Source organism: Abramis brama, assembly GCF_963993115.1.
Source record: "Abramis brama genome assembly, chromosome: 15".
NCBI classification, from domain to species: Eukaryota; Metazoa; Chordata; class Actinopteri; order Cypriniformes; family Leuciscidae; genus Abramis; species Abramis brama.
In genome coordinates, this window is record NC_139977.1 from 734945 (window position 1) to 756627 (window position 21683).

General features: G+C 36.3%; 1 long non-coding RNA gene across 1 annotated transcript; it reads right to left on the reverse strand.

Annotated features, from left to right (window-relative positions):
* Positions 1-2131: 2131 nt before the first annotated feature.
* LOC311097876 lies at positions 2132-6787 on the reverse strand. The gene is made up of 3 exons (XR_014609342.1): positions 6343-6787; positions 5444-5571; positions 2132-5323 (listed from the first exon to the last, which is right to left on the reverse strand). It is a non-coding gene; the product is annotated as an uncharacterized lncRNA (long non-coding RNA).
* Between the last annotated feature and the right edge of the window lie 14896 nt (positions 6788-21683).

Below are 21683 nucleotides of genomic sequence, written 5' to 3' on the forward strand. Positions count from 1 at the left end.
TATTATTTTATTAAATTCTATTATACAGGCTATGTTGATTAGCACTGCATTAAATAGTTAGTTGACCCAAAAATGAAAATTAGCCCATGATTCACTCACCCTCAAGTCCTCCTAGGTGTACATGAGTAGTACTTATACTATACCATGTGTCAAAATGATTGATGACTTCCGGTCCCGCCCCCAGATAAGACATCTGGTCACCGCCCTTCCGGTTGACGGTTGGCCTTGTCCCGCCCTTTCTGGCGTGTATTGATATGGATATGGATTGTCCTATTGACCCTTCGATCATGTGTTTTGACAGGTTTATCTACCGGTGTTTTTCCGGCATATGTTGTTGTTATGGTTTGCCCTATTGTCCTAGCTAGTCGTAGATCATGTGGTTTTGACAGAAAGTTTGAAGACTGTGTCACACACCCATTATCTCTTGTGCACACAAGCTGGGTGTATTTTCTGTGTTTGTGATAGACATCTGTTTTTGACAGAAAGTTTGAATTTGTTGTCCGGTTCAGTTATGTGTTTGTGTGTATGTGTGTGTGTATGTCTGGGTATATGGCATCACAAGTGCTGTTAGGAAATGTGTCAGCATCTGATATGATCCCCTCCACATTCCTGAGGTAACAGCAAAAGTGAAAAAAAAGAGAGTTGTCCCTAATCATGTTTTATATTTCACACAAATGATATACAATAATATCTTAGCAAAAATCTACTGAAACCATTTAATTCAGTTTTAGAGAAACAAAAGAATAAAATGAATAAGGATTTTACTAAATACTAAAGCCTATCACAAAAAAAAAGAGTTGAAAACATACTGTTCTTTAAAAAGTATAAATGAAAAGATTATAAAATAATTTAACCAAGGTTGAAAAAACATACCGTTCGTTTAAAGTATAAATGAAAAGATTATAAAATAATATAACATAAATGTCAGTGTTTCTCTCTCTCTCCTGCTAGGTTTATTCAGCGATCAGAATGAGACAATAGGGCTAAATTTATTTCAAAGTTTAAATGATATCTTTATAAAATGTTGTTTTTATTTTATTTTATTTTTTTTAATTAAATTTAATACATTTATTAAAAGTCGTAATAATGTTTTTAAATTCAATACATTATTAAAAGTTGTAAAACAAAAACACTGTTTTTTCTGAATGCCTCTCCAGCCAGAGTAGTGTGTGTGTGTGTGTGTGTGTGTGTGTGTGTGTGTGTGCGTCCTCTGACATGACCCCCTCCACATTCCTGAGGTAACAGTGAAAGTGAGAAAAAGAGAGTTACCCTAATCATGTTTTATATTTCACACAAATAATATGCAATAATATCTTACTAAAAATCTACTGAAACCATTTAATTCAGTTTTAGATAAACAAAAGAATAAAAAAAAATCATATTACATAAACATTCCGTTCTTTAGGCCTATAAGTGTATAAAATAAAATAGCCATCTTGCTAATTTAACTAAAGTTGAAAACCATTCAGTTCTTTATAAAAGTATATAATTAAATGCTTATAAAATAAATATCTTATTGATCCAATTGTTTTTGATAAACAAAAGAATAAAAATCATATTACATAAAAAACGGTATACATTAAAATGGTTATCTTGCTAATTTAACTAAAGTTGAAAAACATTCTGTTCTTTAAAAGTATATAAAAAAATAAAAAATAAAAATCTACTGAAATTTCAGTTTTAGATAAAAATAAAATTCATCTAAGTCTGCTGACTGAAGATTTCATGAAGCACCAGACAAATGGTATGTTTGTGTGTGTGTGTGTGTGTGTGTGTGTGTGTCTGTCTGTGACAGGTTCTGGTAAATTAGCGTGCCGTCATCTTTCTGAATTTATTTCAAAACATAATCGTAAAAGTTTAAATATGATCTTTTAAAATTAAAAGACTGTTTAAATAAAATCTTTAAAGTTTGAATACATTCATATCTTCTATTTATCTTTTAGAAGATTACTTTAATGATTTTGTTTAATGGTGACCTAAAGTATAATTGTTATTAAACAATGTCTGTTCAAAAACTTTAGATTGTAGAAAAACTGTACTTTTTAGTCGTTTTAAATCTCATTTATATGAAAAGATTCAATCAGCATTTTTTTTGTCCATGCGGGGTTTCAATTTTTATGGTGGGGGCTTTCCATAGCTATAATGAATTTTGTACCGTACACCTAAACACAGAAAACTACATTTGTACATTTTCAAAATGAAATAAACAAATAAATAAATCATTTAATATCATTTTGTGCACACACACGGTTCTAAAAAATAAACTAATCTCTATTTTAAATTAAATTATTATTATTAATAACATATGTTACTAAAATGTAAACAAAGTTTTAGCTAAATAAATATATAAACAAAAACACCTTACAGCCCCAGATCCTTCAGAGATAAACCACAGTGTGATCTGAAGCTTCAGGAAACAGGGTATCAGACCAGATGAGTCTCGGGGGACAATGTCACAGTAAATCTAGTCTGCTAACGCCTTTTACAGAATACATCCAGAGTTTATACTAAATTCATTTAAAAGCATAATCATACAAGTTTAAATAAGGTATTTTAAAATTAAAAGAAATCTTTAAAGTTTTATTAAAATCATATCTTCTATTTATTTTCTTAGAAGATTACTGTAATGATTTTGTTTAACGGTAACCTAAAGTAGAATTTTTACTAAACAGCGTTTAGTTGTTGATTGTTGAAAAACTGTGCTTGGTCATCTTAGATCTTTTGTCCATACAACATGTTGTCAAAGTTTGTCACAATGTTTTGTTGTTGTGTTGTTTTTAAGAAATCCGAGGACTCCACATTGCTCTTATTTAGACTAAGTTGTATCATCTGCAAAATCACTGACCCGGCATAAGTAAAGTTGGTCTTGAGCGAATATTTAATTTTATCAGTCATAATTCAAAGTATAAGTATACGATCGTATAAGATCATTTTAACTTGTATTCCCCGAACTATCCTTAATCAGTGTGGAATCACACAGGGTGAAACCCTTTACTGAGAATATACTATCGGTTATCTACTCAAAATATATGTAGAAGTGTAAAATCGGTGTTTAAAATCTGTCTGCTGGCCGCATGAATAGACTTTGGGGAGAGCTGATGATACAGGAAGCATGCCCTTTGACCTCCTCGATTGTGGAGGCTTTTTTTTTTTTTTTTTGTTAAAGACCCAACTACAAGTTAGTTCTCCCAAAAGAATTTCTCCCATCTAGTGGTTCTCCCATCTACTCGCTTTTTCAAATGCGTGTTGCAACTGCGGTAGCCTAATGTGTCAAAAGCTATGACAACATGGCTTCCAATAGCGCTTCATTGAGTTTAACGATACATGTTTTTGTACTGTTATGCCAGCTATATAATGATTTACACAACCAAGCAATGAAAAAAGCTTGTAATTTAGACCATACCTTTGACTTGCCTGTCGAGAAGAAATCAGGCAACTTCCCTTTCAAAGTCTTTCTCCTTCATTAGATCTTTCCACATGGGGAAAAGCTATCCTGATATTTATTTACATACCGATAAATTAAATGTTAGCTTTTAGGCGTTAACGATTCCTTCTCCCGTGGCTCGGCATAAGTATGATCCTACATTATAATGTACTGTGCAGTGCAACCTTTCAAATTTGCCGGGGCAGTATCATTGCCTCCCATATGGTCTAGCGGTTAGGATTCCTGGCTTTCATCCAGGCTGCCCGGGTTCGACTCCCGGTATGAGAAGACATTTTTTTTTTTTTTTTTTTACATTGTCAACAAAATTCAAGTTATTCAATAATCATTTTTAGTTATCCATAGTCTTAGAGGCCTACAAGTCTTAGAGGCCTACACGAACTGCAGAAACAAGCAGAAGATACGTAAAAACTCATAAATGCTGTTTCAGTAGGCTACTGAATCATTTTCACAAATACAATTATATAGAATTCAGAAAATTTCACTATGGAATATTTACTTTATCTATCATAATTTCAATTTAGTACATCATCATTTAAACTTTTCATCTCATAATTATGACGCATAGTCATAATTGTAATTTCAACTTTTTGTTATAATTATTACTTAATTCAGAATTACAATTTTTGTCAATTACACCTTTTTAATGTAATACTTAAAACGTTTTTAAGGCATAATTTGGTTGTTGACTATAGTAGTGTTGATGATGAAACGTGTTGAGTTAGGCTAGCGCTTTTTGCCCCTCTCTGGTATTATAGTGTTTCAAGATGGCGGAACGACACGGAAGCCTCCTTGGACTTACCCGCCCCGTGTAAATAAAGATAAGAAATGTTTCGCTTACGAGGATAAGTCAGATCATTGGCAGAGGTCATTTTACACCCATGAGGACATATTTTATGAATACAGACAATGATTTTAGCTAATAAAATAAAACATTTTCAACGAGCGAATCTACACATGAGAGGCCTTCAGAAGTCATAACTCCAGGGGTCAACGGCTTAGGCCCATTGGTTTCGGTATTTGTAAAAATCAAATACTGTATTACACTTTTCAAAGTTACAATAAAAAGACCTGTTGTGTTCTGACACAAGGCCATTAACTTGTTTTTATAAATGTATTTTGCTTATTTCTACAAATATCGACCTGAAAAATGAAAATCAGAAAAAACAGAAAAAACATTGTTTTAAAATACAACTAAACCATGATAATGTTTAGTTTAGATGTTGATGACTAAGCTTCTGGCATATAGTGCAACCACGCAACAAGAAATCTAATATTGGTGTAATCTTTGCGAGGTCTCACTCACGACACACAACTTTGTAAATAAAATAAAAAATATTATGGAAGTCATTGTACTGTAATTTAACCATATTTTATTTATTAATATTATGGCTTCATGTTGATTTAAAGTTTTTAATTGTTATTAACAAATACCTTTTAACATCCGGCACAAAATGAAAGAGATGTATTATTTGAAAAAAAAAATAAAAAAAAATGGAATGTTCACAATCACTATGTGTCAAAAACAGTATGTGTGTAAATAGTTGTGCAAAGTTCCACACCCTATGGACTAACACATAAATAAATATATATAACATACACAAAACATTTCTTAACTAAGCAACTGTTTCTTAAATTATCAGACACTCACCGCACTGATGTTAACATCACCATATATTGTGTTTTCTACCATGATTGTAGTAACTATTGTCCCACCATTCTTCTGGGCAACTGTTAAGTTAAGCTGATTAGGGTTCTGAATTAATGGCTGTCCGAATGTTGTAGAAATATTACGCTGTCGTCGTTGTGGAAGGTTGTTAGGCTGTTGATTTGTCATGTTTCCAGAATGTGTTTGAACGCACAGCGTTTGAACGTCACCATCTGTTAAAAAATGAACAATTAAATACACAACCAAAAACCATGTAAACATTATAGTAAAGCTTATTGAAGATTGAGAAACATATTGACTACTAACAAAGTAAATTATACATCTTTTCCTACGTTTGATATTCTTTTTTCTGATTTTTTTCACTATGGACTTGATCCTTTTTAATGCTGTTTTCTCTCCATATTTATTCTGTAGTTCCTCTACTGTGTCTTCCAACCTCCCTGTTGTTGTTCTTCTCCTGCTGTGTTAACCAAAGACAAACAGTTAGAAGAATAAAATGTATGTACAATAGCAAAAATAAAAGTTGGTCATTAGTTGTTAGGGTTAGATACACCTGTAGACACATTCACACACCCGTTCGCCTGTTTTCATTTAGCATACACCAGAGTTCAAACATTCACTTTTTCAAAGGGTCGAATGATTACGCGGTCAAAATTTCTCTTTTTAACATGAGAGTTAAAAAATTTACACGAGTCACGACGCATTGCATTATGCACCTGACCTGCCGGCTGATGAAGTATTTATTACATCAAGAAAACATGAATACAACACACTGCACTTGGATGAATACATTTATTAGATTTATTTAATAATATTACCAGTTCCATATTATCTTTATATAAGACATATAAAGACATCTTAAAAATAAGACAAAAAATGATTTTATTTTTTAAATTTGACTGCATTCTTTACTTTTTGATTTATGAATTATAACAGACTGATGGGAAAAACATTATTTTGCAGTTACTTTTTTAAAATTTGTTTTATTATTCAACTATCTCTTTCTTTTTGTTAGATTTTTATTAGTTGTAATTTTATATATAAACATTTAACTTTTAAAATAAAGGTTTTACAACAACATCACCATCTTCCGCTATATTTTGGCCTCCATGCTCATCTATTTACAGTATATGATATTGGTGAAGGGGGCCAGCATGAATATATATTTTTAGGGGGCCCCCCGAATTCTCTACGGCCCCGTTCACATCGCATCGTAAGCGCATAATATCACCTGCTCAAGTACGTCTTGACGAGTTTCTTCTGTATTAAACAGCGAATCTTCTCAGTCAGATCGTCGCAAGATCTCAGGAATCCTCTCACACTGCTTGTGTTCACGAGCTCCATCGCTGCACTTTTGTGCGGCTGTGTGTGACTCTTAACAATTCAAACAGCAGCGCGGAGATGTGACGTCATGTGTCGAGCACATCTTTGCATTTCTTCTGAAACAACAATTTTTAACATCACTATCGCAACACTTATCGTATTGCCGGCTGGGATTGTAATGTTTTGTATGCCGTTTTCTTTACACTCACCCCGGATATCTGTTTCCTGCAGTTAGCTGTAATGTTAGTGAACTCTAGGTCTTCTCTTTGTTCATATACGACAGTATTCGCATGAATTGGCTTGATTTGATAAAATTATGTTTTAAACCATCATCTTCACTTGAGACATTTACATTATACCGTCCTAGTTTTTAAATAGCGCTAAAATGTATATTTTAACCCTTTATGCGGATATGCCGTACAAGGTTCTCTGTTCTCTGGTTCTGTGTTTTTAAAAATAAAGACAAGGATACCTCTTTCTATAAGCGACCCTTAAAATCTGTGCATACAACAAAACACGTGTAGGTGTACGATGATTTATCAACAAATTACTTTTGTTTGAAGAAAAACTTAAATCAGCTGGTGCTTGATAACTATTGAAGTTATGATGCGATATTTATCACGTTTTAATTTTAACTCAATACTCTATGAACTTTAACATCTTGTTGGTCAAATTAACTTAAAGCCTACGCATCCTAGCTACTTTCTAAATGTGTGTAACAGAACTTATGGTGAACAATTTAGCCATATGTTTTAAACGTGTAATGTTTAAACAAATTTTGTTACTGGACTGAGTGAAAATAATAAACTTCTCTTTTGTTTTTATGCATCAAGTTAAATGCAAATGATAGGAAAACTTTATGATAGGAAAGTACGGACGGCGCCTTTGACCAAGCCTCTACATATGGGGCACTTGCTCAGAGAAGGCGCACATTCTTTGCACACAACTAGGTGACCACAGGGGATGAAGACAATGTTCACTTCCTTATCCATGCAAACTTTGCATGTGCGCTCCTCTTGAAGTCTTTTTAACTGTTCCTCCATAGGCAAGTCTGAAAGATCTTGACTAGGGGATGCAGCTTCATTTGTCTCGACCGTCAGGCCACACTCAAATTCCATCTCTAAAGCAGGATTGTTCTCTTGTTCTCTCACAAATTCTATCGATTCGCTGTCTCGCAATCTTGCTTGAATCTGATGAACAAACTCTTGGCCCTTTTCTTGCAGCAGGTATTCACATCTTGGAAACCACTTAGCATGTTCTACCCATGGATCATCACCAGACTCCCAACATCTGAGTCCACCATCGCAACAAAAGCACTTCACGTCATCATTACGACCAACATAGTAAAAACCAGCCTTTGCCAATTGTTCTGGTCGAACAATTATTCTTGAGGGCCAGTAGACAAATGTGAGCAACCTTTCTTCACACTGTTGCATTGCCGATACATTGGAAAGGTCGCCACCAGATAAAGGTACATTATCTGCACGGTCATCTCGAACGAAGCGGCAGTGGGGGTAATGCCTCTGGTGTTCTGATACTGCACGATCTCCCGGTTCCCAGTTGCTAAGCTGGCCTCCACAACTGAAGCAAGCCACTCTGTCGCCCTGGCCAAGGTAGTAGAAACCACTTTTGGCAAGCTCGGCTGGAGTTACTGGTGCAAGAGGCCAATTCTGAAAGGTGTCAAGGCGTTCCTGTTCCCGACGCATGCCAGGATTGTGACAAGCCGGAGGTCGCTGGTGAGACATATCCATGTTTAAGTAAACTTCTCCATTTGGCCTGAAACGGGTGTCGCATGGGATGTCCAGCAGAGAGAAGGGCTTGAGTGGACACGCCCTGTGGCCCCTTTTTTTTTTTTGTCTTCATCAAAAGTGCCTTTTCCCCGCGTAGCCATGCTACAGCTTTCCGCCCCTGCGACACCCGTTTCAGGCCAAATGGAGAAGTTTACTTAAACATGGATATGTCTCACCAGCGACCTCCGGCTTGTCACAATCCTGGCATGCGTCGGGAACAGGAACGCCTTGACACCTTTCAGAATTGGCCTCTTGCACCAGTAACTCCAGCCGAGCTTGCCAAAAGTGGTTTCTACTACCTTGGCCAGGGCGACAGAGTGGCTTGCTTCAGTTGTGGAGGCCAGCTTAGCAACTGGGAACCGGGAGATCGTGCAGTATCAGAACACCAGAGGCATTACCCCCACTGCCGCTTCGTTCGAGATGACCGTGCAGATAATGTACCTTTATCTGGTGGCGACCTTTCCAATGTATCGGCAATGCAACAGTGTGAAGAAAGGTTGCTCACATTTGTCTACTGGCCCTCAAGAATAATTGTTCGACCAGAACAATTGGCAAAGGCTGGTTTTTACTATGTTGGTCGTAATGATGACGTGAAGTGCTTTTGTTGCGATGGTGGACTCAGATGTTGGGAGTCTGGTGATGATCCATGGGTAGAACATGCTAAGTGGTTTCCAAGATGTGAATACCTGCTGCAAGAAAAGGGCCAAGAGTTTGTTCATCAGATTCAAGCAAGATTGCGAGACAGCGAATCGATAGAATTTGTGAGAGAACAAGAGAACAATCCTGCTTTAGAGATGGAATTTGAGTGTGGCCTGACGGTCGAGACAAATGAAGCTGCATCCCCTAGTCAAGATCTTTCAGACTTGCCTATGGAGGAACAGTTAAAAAGACTTCAAGAGGAGCGCACATGCAAAGTTTGCATGGATAAGGAAGTGAACATTGTCTTCATCCCCTGTGGTCACCTAGTTGTGTGCAAAGAATGTGCGCCTTCTCTGAGCAAGTGCCCCATATGTAGAGGCTTGGTCAAAGGCGCCGTCCGTACTTTCCTATCATAAAGTTTTCCTATCATTTGCATTTAACTTGATGCATAAAAACAAAAGAGAAGTTTATTATTTTCACTCAGTCCAGTAACAAAATTTGTTTAAACATTACACGTTTAAAACATATGGCTAAATTGTTCACCATAAGTTCTGTTACACACATTTAGAAAGTAGCTAGGATGCGTAGGCTTTAAGTTAATTTGACCAACAAGATGTTAAAGTTCATAGAGTATTGAGTTAAAATTAAAACGTGATAAATATCGCATCATAACTTCAATAGTTATCAAGCACCAGCTGATTTAAGTTTTTCTTCAAACAAAAGTAATTTGTTGATAAATCATCGTACACCTACACGTGTTTTGTTGTATGCACAGATTTTAAGGGTCGCTTATAGAAAGAGGTATCCTTGTCTTTATTTTTAAAAACACAGAACCAGAGAACAGAGAACCTTGTACGGCATATCCGCATAAAGGGTTAAAATATACATTTTAGCGCTATTTAAAAACTAGGACGGTATAATGTAAATGTCTCAAGTGAAGATGATGGTTTAAAACATAATTTTATCAAATCAAGCCAATTCATGCGAATACTGTCGTATATGAACAAAGAGAAGACCTAGAGTTCACTAACATTACAGCTAACTGCAGGAAACAGATATCCGGGGTGAGTGTAAAGAAAACGGCATACAAAACATTACAATCCCAGCCGGCAATACGATAAGTGTTGCGATAGTGATGTTAAAAATTGTTGTTTCAGAAGAAATGCAAAGATGTGCTCGACACATGACGTCACATCTCCGCGCTGCTGTTTGAATTGTTAAGAGTCACACACAGCCGCACAAAAGTGCAGCGATGGAGCTCGTGAACACAAGCAGTGTGAGAGGATTCCTGAGATCTTGCGACGATCTGACTGAGAAGATTCGCTGTTTAATACAGAAGAAACTCGTCAAGACGTACTTGAGCAGGTGATATTATGCGCTTACGATGCGATGTGAACGGGGCCGTAGAGAATTCGGGGGGCCCCCTAAAAATATATATTCATGCTGGCCCCCTTCACCAATATCATATACTGTAAATAGATGAGCATGGAGGCCAAAATATAGCGGAAGATGGTGATGTTGTTGTAAAACCTTTATTTTAAAAGTTAAATGTTTATATATAAAATTACAACTAATAAAAATCTAACAAAAAGAAAGAGATAGTTGAATAATAAAACAAATTTTAAAAAAGTAACTGCAAAATAATGTTTTTCCCATCAGTCTGTTATAATTCATAAATCAAAAAGTAAAGAATGCAGTCAAATTTAAAAAATAAAATCATTTTTTGTCTTATTTTTAAGATGTCTTTATATGTCTTATATAAAGATAATATGGAACTGGTAATATTATTAAATAAATCTAATAAATGTATTCATCCAAGTGCAGTGTGTTGTATTCATGTTTTCTTGATGTAATAAATACTTCATCAGCCGGCAGGTCAGGTGCATAATGCAATGCGTCGTGACTCGTGTACATTTTTTAACTCTCATGTTAAAAAGAGAAATTTTGACCGCGTAATCATTCGACCCTTTGAAAAAGTGAATGTTTGAACTCTGGTGTATGCTAAATGAAAACAGGCGAACGGGTGTGTGAATGTGTCTACAGGTGTATCTAACCCTAACAACTAATGACCAACTTTTATTTTTGCTATTGTACATACATTTTATTCTTCTAACTGTTTGTCTTTGGTTAACACAGCAGGAGAAGAACAACAACAGGGAGGTTGGAAGACACAGTAGAGGAACTACAGAATAAATATGGAGAGAAAACAGCATTAAAAAGGATCAAGTCGATAGTGAAAAAAATCAGAAAAAAGAATATCAAACGTAGGAAAAGATGTATAATTTACTTTGTTAGTAGTCAATATGTTTCTCAATCTTCAATAAGCTTTACTATAATGTTTACATGGTTTTTGGTTGTGTATTTAATTGTTCATTTTTTAACAGATGGTGACGTTCAAACGCTGTGCGTTCAAACACATTCTGGAAACATGACAAATCAACAGCCTAACAACCTTCCACAACGACGACAGCGTAATATTTCTACAACATTCGGACAGCCATTAATTCAGAACCCTAATCAGCTTAACTTAACAGTTGCCCAGAAGAATGGTGGGACAATAGTTACTACAATCATGGTAGAAAACACAATATATGGTGATGTTAACATCAGTGCGGTGAGTGTCTGATAATTTAAGAAACAGTTGCTTAGTTAAGAAATGTTTTGTGTATGTTATATATATTTATTTATGTGTTAGTCCATAGGGTGTGGAACTTTGCACAACTATTTACACACATACTGTTTTTGACACATAGTGATTGTGAACATTCCATTTTTTTTTATTTTTTTTTTCAAATAATACATCTCTTTCATTTTGTGCCGGATGTTAAAAGGTATTTGTTAATAACAATTAAAAACTTTAAATCAACATGAAGCCATAATATTAATAAATAAAATATGGTTAAATTACAGTACAATGACTTCCATAATATTTTTTATTTTATTTACAAAGTTGTGTGTCGTGAGTGAGACCTCGCAAAGATTACACCAATATTAGATTTCTTGTTGCGTGGTTGCACTATATGCCAGAAGCTTAGTCATCAACATCTAAACTAAACATTATCATGGTTTAGTTGTATTTTAAAACAATGTTTTTTCTGTTTTTTCTGATTTTCATTTTTCAGGTCGATATTTGTAGAAATAAGCAAAATACATTTATAAAAACAAGTTAATGGCCTTGTGTCAGAACACAACAGGTCTTTTTATTGTAACTTTGAAAAGTGTAATACAGTATTTGATTTTTACAAATACCGAAACCAATGGGCCTAAGCCGTTGACCCCTGGAGTTATGACTTCTGAAGGCCTCTCATGTGTAGATTCGCTCGTTGAAAATGTTTTATTTTATTAGCTAAAATCATTGTCTGTATTCATAAAATATGTCCTCATGGGTGTAAAATGACCTCTGCCAATGATCTGACTTATCCTCGTAAGCGAAACATTTCTTATCTTTATTTACACGGGGCGGGTAAGTCCAAGGAGGCTTCCGTGTCGTTCCGCCATCTTGAAACACTATAATACCAGAGAGGGGCAAAAAGCGCTAGCCTAACTCAACACGTTTCATCATCAACACTACTATAGTCAACAACCAAATTATGCCTTAAAAACGTTTTAAGTATTACATTAAAAAGGTGTAATTGACAAAAATTGTAATTCTGAATTAAGTAATAATTATAACAAAAAGTTGAAATTACAATTATGACTATGCGTCATAATTATGAGATGAAAAGTTTAAATGATGATGTACTAAATTGAAATTATGATAGATAAAGTAAATATTCCATAGTGAAATTTTCTGAATTCTATATAATTGTATTTGTGAAAATGATTCAGTAGCCTACTGAAACAGCATTTATGAGTTTTTACGTATCTTCTGCTTGTTTCTGCAGTTCGTGTAGGCCTCTAAGACTTGTAGGCCTCTAAGACTATGGATAACTAAAAATGATTATTGAATAACTTGAATTTTGTTGACAATGTAAAAAAAAAAAAAAAAAAATGTCTTCTCATACCGGGAGTCGAACCCGGGCAGCCTGGATGAAAGCCAGGAATCCTAACCGCTAGACCATATGGGAGGCAATGATACTGCCCCGGCAAATTTGAAAGGTTGCACTGCACAGTACATTATAATGTAGGATCATACTTATGCCGAGCCACGGGAGAAGGAATCGTTAACGCCTAAAAGCTAACATTTAATTTATCGGTATGTAAATAAATATCAGGATAGCTTTTCCCCATGTGGAAAGATCTAATGAAGGAGAAAGACTTTGAAAGGGAAGTTGCCTGATTTCTTCTCGACAGGCAAGTCAAAGGTATGGTCTAAATTACAAGCTTTTTTCATTGCTTGGTTGTGTAAATCATTATATAGCTGGCATAACAGTACAAAAACATGTATCGTTAAACTCAATGAAGCGCTATTGGAAGCCATGTTGTCATAGCTTTTGACACATTAGGCTACCGCAGTTGCAACACGCATTTGAAAAAGCGAGTAGATGGGAGAACCACTAGATGGGAGAAATTCTTTTGGGAGAACTAACTTGTAGTTGGGTCTTTAACAAAAAAAAAAAAAAAAAGCCTCCACAATCGAGGAGGTCAAAGGGCATGCTTCCTGTATCATCAGCTCTCCCCAAAGTCTATTCATGCGGCCAGCAGACAGATTTTAAACACCGATTTTACACTTCTACATATATTTTGAGTAGATAACCGATAGTATATTCTCAGTAAAGGGTTTCACCCTGTGTGATTCCACACTGATTAAGGATAGTTCGGGGAATACAAGTTAAAATGATCTTATACGATCGTATACTTATACTTTGAATTATGACTGATAAAATTAAATATTCGCTCAAGACCAACTTTACTTATGCCGGGTCAGTGATTTTGCAGATGATACAACTTAGTCTAAATAAGAGCAATGTGGAGTCCTCGGATTTCTTAAAAACAACACAACAACAAAACATTGTGACAAACTTTGACAACATGTTGTATGGACAAAAGATCTAAGATGACCAAGCACAGTTTTTCAACAATCAACAACTAAACGCTGTTTAGTAAAAATTCTACTTTAGGTTACCGTTAAACAAAATCATTACAGTAATCTTCTAAGAAAATAAATAGAAGATATGATTTTAATAAAACTTTAAAGATTTCTTTTAATTTTAAAATACCTTATTTAAACTTGTATGATTATGCTTTTAAATGAATTTAGTATAAACTCTGGATGTATTCTGTAAAAGGCGTTAGCAGACTAGATTTACTGTGACATTGTCCCCCGAGACTCATCTGGTCTGATACCCTGTTTCCTGAAGCTTCAGATCACACTGTGGTTTATCTCTGAAGGATCTGGGGCTGTAAGGTGTTTTTGTTTATATATTTATTTAGCTAAAACTTTGTTTACATTTTAGTAACATATGTTATTAATAATAATAATTTAATTTAAAATAGAGATTAGTTTATTTTTTAGAACCGTGTGTGTGCACAAAATGATATTAAATGATTTATTTATTTGTTTATTTCATTTTGAAAATGTACAAATGTAGTTTTCTGTGTTTAGGTGTACGGTACAAAATTCATTATAGCTATGGAAAGCCCCCACCATAAAAATTGAAACCCCGCATGGACAAAAAAAATGCTGATTGAATCTTTTCATATAAATGAGATTTAAAACGACTAAAAAGTACAGTTTTTCTACAATCTAAAGTTTTTGAACAGACATTGTTTAATAACAATTATACTTTAGGTCACCATTAAACAAAATCATTAAAGTAATCTTCTAAAAGATAAATAGAAGATATGAATGTATTCAAACTTTAAAGATTTTATTTAAACAGTCTTTTAATTTTAAAAGATCATATTTAAACTTTTACGATTATGTTTTGAAATAAATTCAGAAAGATGACGGCACGCTAATTTACCAGAACCTGTCACAGACAGACACACACACACACACACACAAACATACCATTTGTCTGGTGCTTCATGAAATCTTCAGTCAGCAGACTTAGATGAATTTTATTTTTATCTAAAACTGAAATTTCAGTAGATTTTTATTTTTTATTTTTTTATATACTTTTAAAGAACAGAATGTTTTTCAACTTTAGTTAAATTAGCAAGATAACCATTTTAATGTATACCGTTTTTTATGTAATATGATTTTTATTCTTTTGTTTATCAAAAACAATTGGATCAATAAGATATTTATTTTATAAGCATTTAATTATATACTTTTATAAAGAACTGAATGGTTTTCAACTTTAGTTAAATTAGCAAGATGGCTATTTTATTTTATACACTTATAGGCCTAAAGAACGGAATGTTTATGTAATATGATTTTTTTTTATTCTTTTGTTTATCTAAAACTGAATTAAATGGTTTCAGTAGATTTTTAGTAAGATATTATTGCATATTATTTGTGTGAAATATAAAACATGATTAGGGTAACTCTCTTTTTCTCACTTTCACTGTTACCTCAGGAATGTGGAGGGGGTCATGTCAGAGGACGCACACACACACACACACACACACACACACACACACACACACACACACTACTCTGGCTGGAGAGGCATTCAGAAAAAACAGTGTTTTTGTTTTACAACTTTTAATAATGTATTGAATTTAAAAACATTATTACGACTTTTAATAAATGTATTAAATTTAATTAAAAAAAATAAAATAAAATAAAAACAACATTTTATAAAGATATCATTTAAACTTTGAAATAAATTTAGCCCTATTGTCTCATTCTGATCGCTGAATAAACCTAGCAGGAGAGAGAGAGAAACACTGACATTTATGTTATATTATTTTATAATCTTTTCATTTATACTTTAAACGAACGGTATGTTTTTTCAACCTTGGTTAAATTATTTTATAATCTTTTCATTTATACTTTTTAAAGAACAGTATGTTTTCAACTCTTTTTTTTGTGATAGGCTTTAGTATTTAGTAAAATCCTTATTCATTTTATTCTTTTGTTTCTCTAAAACTGAATTAAATGGTTTCAGTAGATTTTTGCTAAGATATTATTGTATATCATTTGTGTGAAATATAAAACATGATTAGGGACAACTCTCTTTTTTTTCACTTTTGCTGTTACCTCAGGAATGTGGAGGGGATCATATCAGATGCTGACACATTTCCTAACAGCACTTGTGATGCCATATACCCAGACATACACACACACATACACACAAACACATAACTGAACCGGACAACAAATTCAAACTTTCTGTCAAAAACAGATGTCTATCACAAACACAGAAAATACACCCAGCTTGTGTGCACAAGAGATAATGGGTGTGTGACACAGTCTTCAAACTTTCTGTCAAAACCACATGATCTACGACTAGCTAGGACAATAGGGCAAACCATAACAACAACATATGCCGGAAAAACACCGGTAGATAAACCTGTCAAAACACATGATCGAAGGGTCAATAGGACAATCCATATCCATATCAATACACGCCAGAAAGGGCGGGACAAGGCCAACCGTCAACCGGAAGGGCGGTGACCAGATGTCTTATCTGGGGGCGGGACCGGAAGTCATCAATCATTTTGACACATGGTATAGTATAAGTACTACTTACATGACATTCTTCTTTCAGACGAAAAAATGTTAAACCCAAAAAAATGCATCCATTCATGATAAAAAAAAAAATAGGCTACTCCACACAGCTCCAGTGGGTTAATAAAGGCCTTGGTAAGCGAAGCCATGGGTTTTTGTAAGAAAAATACCCATATTTTTTACTTTATAATCTAAAATAACGAGCTTCCGCCAGATGACCATACACATATTACGCAAATTGACGTGCGCCACAAGACTTGTGATTAGATTTCCACCGTAAATCGATGCGTACAGCCATCTGGCGGAAGCTAGTGGTTATAGTTTATAAAGTTTTAAATATGGGTATTTCCTTACACAAACGCATGGATTCACTTCAGAAGGCCTTTATTAACGCCCTGGAGTAACAGTGGAGCACTTTTATCATGGATGGATGCACTTTTTTGGGCTTCAAATTTTCTCCAGCCATTCACTGCCATTAAAAAGTGGGGATCTATGACGTCAAAGGGTATCAAACACCGCCTCCGCAGAAGAGCAACGCCATCTTCAACACTGCCTGTTTAGCCCCGCCCACCGATTCACGCATTACATGAAACTCATTATAATATGCAAAACTGTTATCCAATCATAGCAGTGGGCGTTTATTTCCAAGTCTTCAATGTGGCACGCCCACAGAAACCGAGCGTTTCAGGAGCTAGGCTCAAAACCAGGGTAGAAAATAGTCTATTACTTTTTCATTTTGATGTTTTTGAATGTAAAAACCAAGCGAACGTCATAAGTTGAATTCAGACAACAATATAAAAAAATTTAAAAAGCCAGTTCATGACCCCTTTAATACTTCTATGAATCTCACTTGTGGACTTTCTGCTCGAGGTATGAATCAGTACTGGGCTTCCAGTATGAATGGAACAGATATGACATGAGAGTGTTTAGTGTTCCATATCGCTATCATCTCCCCATTTTGGGTAAAAATAGAAAAATAATACTAAAGTACTTTGTAACGTAGTTACTTGTAGTTTTTTAAGCAAACTATTTACTCTTACTTGAGTCATATTATTTTTCAGTACTTTTACTTGTACTCAAGTAAATTATTACTTAAGTAGTAATACTTTTACTTAAGTACAGTTTTTTAGTACTCTTTCCACCACTGCAATACACCATTTTAACATTAAGATCTTTAAGCATCGGGTTTCGTTTAAAAACAGAACTGACGACACTGTAAATGAACGCGCTGTTTTGAGTTTATGTGATCAGATTAGAAACAGAATCACTGTGACTGTGTTTACATCATAACGCGCGTCTCATTCGGCGATACATAAAGGCGATGTTTTGGTTTGTTCCGATGATTATATGACAGCTGGAACTTCCTGAGTCGCGGCCGCGGAACTGCGTCCGTCAGTGAGCGACCAGCGCGCGACAGTCTCCTGAAAGTGTGTTAAAGCAGCACATGCACTGATGACACTTGATGTCTTACAGTAGAGAGTGTGTCCGAGTTCAGTCCACTACTGTCTGCTACAGCGAGACCAGCTCAAACAGCGTCCGACACACACAATCCACAGCGCGATCCACACACACCCGATCAGCAGAGAGCGCGCGCAGGAGAGGAGCACGCGCATGACCGATGCATGACGTGAAACGTGTATCCTATCGTGAGGTACCCTGTGATTCCCACCCCTAGGTCCTTATATAGTTTACAGCATTAGCTAAGATCGATTTTTTTTTTTTTTTTATCCTTAAGAAAAATAATTATAATATTATTTATTTGAACACATATAGCCTACACATTTGTTTTTGTTAAAAAAAAAAAAACAGTTTAATAATGATGGCGATGTGAAGCTTTCTGAACCAGTGAAGCTTTCAACACAATTGTATCGAAAAAGGTTCATTACTCGAAGCTTTTCAAATCAGATCTCGACGAGGACCTCTTGCTGGTGAGAGTGAACAGTGCTTGAAGTGGGGGAAAAAAGGTGCCGGTACTCTCTTGCATTGGCAAGTAATCATGACATTTGAGATTTCTACAGTGAAAAACAAAACTTGGAGATATTGCTGGTAGCCTGGTACAACAACAATTTATTGATATTTATTAACAACGTAAATGTATTTAAACAAGTCGTGTGTGTGTGTGTGTGTGTGCGTGTGCGTGTGCGTGAAAACGGAACTACTCTGTGGTGTTTTGTAAAGGATATATTAGGTACGAGCCGAGAGACATGTATTGCACTACTTCCAACTTTATTCTCACTTCTTCAACAACCTACACATCACGTCCACCCCTCCTCACGGTGCACTCTAGCTCAGTGTTCACTAACAGTTGTTAATAGGACACAACATTTCCCCTTTTCTTAAGGAATTAGTTACTTAAACATGGTACCCGCAACCGCTGTAAAATAACCCTTACATTAAGGATAGTACCTGGAAACCTAAATTTAAATTTACTGTAACATGAAATTAGGTTATTCTTTTCTTAGCTATTATGAACTCAGACCTCCAACCAGTATGACAGTTTCTCACATAACAGAACAGTTTGTACAGTTCACACGTTGGTATTCATCTCTCAAAGTCTTTTAACCACTGAGGTGGGTTTCGGACCCTGGGGGTGCGTCTAGGGCCTGGTTCTTGCCCAACATGCACCTTCTCGGTCACAGTGAGACCATCCAGTGTAGTCTCATTGTTCTCACTGATGCAAGCTAGAGCTTCCTTTGAGAAACGCGCCAGCTTTGAAGCATTCCATTTCCGACCATCGCCGAGAAGGTAAGTATATGGTCCAACCTTCTTTATGACTGTCACAGGTTCTGTGTATTTGGATGACCCCTTATAGACATGTTCCGGTCTCCGGACTCGCACAACATCGTTCACTTGGAAGGTGGGCACTTTTGCTCCTCGCTTTCTGTCTGTGTACTTCTTGCTGTTTTGTTGATTTTTTTTCACCGTTTCTTTGACTTGCTTGTGTGATGTAATTTTGTGTGAAACAGGAATGATGTTCAGTTTTGTGCGCATCTTCCTATTTCTCAACAACTCAAATGGAGTAGCTCCTGTAGTAGCGTGCGGTGTAGCACGGTAAATCTGTAAGAACACTGTCACTGCTTGTTTCCACGGCTTGTGTGCTCTTTCTGCCGTCTGGAGACACTCTTTTAATACCTGATTAAATCTCTCAATCGCTCCATTGGCTCTTGGGTAGTAGACGCTGGAGCGCAGATGCTTTATCTCTCTCTCTCTCAGAAAGGTTGCAAATTCATGGGAAGTAAATTGACATCCATTGTCAGAGACCAGATAGGTCGGATTTCCTTCACGACTGAACACTGTAGCTAAAAAACGGGTAATCACCTCTGTTGTGACTGTAGAGGTTAATGCTACTTCTGGCCATTTGCTGTAATAGTCTGTGAGAGTGATGGCATAACGACAGTCCCATGTAGCACGCTCGAAAGGACCGGTTATGTCAATGGCCACCTTTTCCCACGGTCCATCTGGCAGTTCGACGGATGTAAGTGGTGCAGGTGCAATCTTCACTGTTTTGTCATTGTATTGGCATGACACACATGAAGCTATCTTACTCTGTACATATTTGTCCATTTGTGGCCACCAATACAGTTCTCGCAGTCTCTGTTTAGTGCGCACCACTCCCTGGTGCCCCTCATGTGCTAGGTCTACCACTTTGGATCTCAGTGATTTAGGCACGATCAAACGGTCAGTACCTCTCATGACAAGTGCTTTGTCTACAGCCAGATCGTCTCGTACATTGAAGTATGAAGCCAGCTCATTTGTTACGTACTTTCTGCATTTTGGCCAGCCTTTCTGTATTTGCTGTCGCAATTGAGTCAATTCGGGACACGTGTCACAGGCGGCGGTGAACTCCGACAATGATATGGCATGTAAAGACTCCAAGAAAACGGTCGCTACTATGTCCGGTTCCACCTCCGCTTCTCCTGTGGTAGCCAGTGGAAGCCTGGACAGGCAGTCGGCTGTCACATTCAGTTTCCCAGGGCGGTAAGCAACATCATATGTAAAACAAAGTAGTCTTGCAGACTACCTCGCAATTCACAGTCCAGCATGGCCAGCACCCCTGGATGTGAGCAGGGTAGTAAGTGCTTGATGATCTGTGCGTAACACAAAGTGATGTCCCCATAGATATGTTCTCCACCTTTCTACTGCCCAAACGCATGCCAGTGCTTCACGTTCCACAGTGGAATATTTCCTTTCAGCCGGAGAAAGTGTTCTGGATGCAAACGCCACGACTCTCTCTGTGTTATCTGACTGAATTTGGCTAAGTACACCCCCTAGCCCATAATCAGAGGCGTCTGTAGTTACATATAGGCAGTTCAGGGTCGTATAGTGCTAGGGCAGGGCTACCAACGATCAGTCTCTTAATGTCCGTAAAACTATGCTCAGCCTCAGCAGTCCAGTGGAACCGACGTTCTGTAGACTCCCTGAGTGTTTGGGGTAGCGGTTCAACAACAGTAGAAAAATCCGGAATAAATTTACTGTACCATGATGCCAGACCCAAGAAGGATCGCAGGGAGGATGCGTCATGTGGAGCAGGTGCATTGGCCACAGCTTTGATCTGATCTTGATCTGGGTGAAGCCCTTCTTTCGATATGGTGTGGCCTAGGAACCGCAATGAAGTCTGGTTGAGTTTGCACTTCTGCATGTTAAGTTTAAGTCCTGCCTCTTTAAAGGCATGCAGCACTCTCCGTAGGCTGTCATCATGTTGCTGTTGTGTGTTTCCATAGCAAATCAAATCAAATCAAGTATATTTGTATAGCGCTTTTCACAATACAGATTGTATCAAAGCAGCTTCACAGTATTAAAATAAAATAATACAACAAAGTTTGTTTCTAGTGGAATTTATTGATTGATAGAATAAAATTAAATATCCCCAAAATATCCCCAACTGAGCAAGCCAAAGGCAACAGTGGCAAGGAACCGAAAAAACTCCATCAAGTGACCTAATGGTGTCCTAAAACTCCATCAGGTGACCTAATGGAGAAAAAAAAAACCTTGGGAGAACCCAGGCTCAGTCGGGGGCCAGTTCTCCTCTGGCATTTATGAACTAGAGGCCGGATTGTAGTTTGAAACTGTGAGATTAACAATATTATATGAATGCCTGGGTGAAATGATGCGTCTTTAATCTAGTTTTAAACTGGGAGAGTGAGTCCGAGCAACGAACAGTATCAGGAAGGCTATTCCAGAGTTTTGGAGCCAAATGTGAAAATGCTCTCCCTCCTTTGGTTGATCTGGATATCCTAGGTATGACCAAAAGCCTTGAAT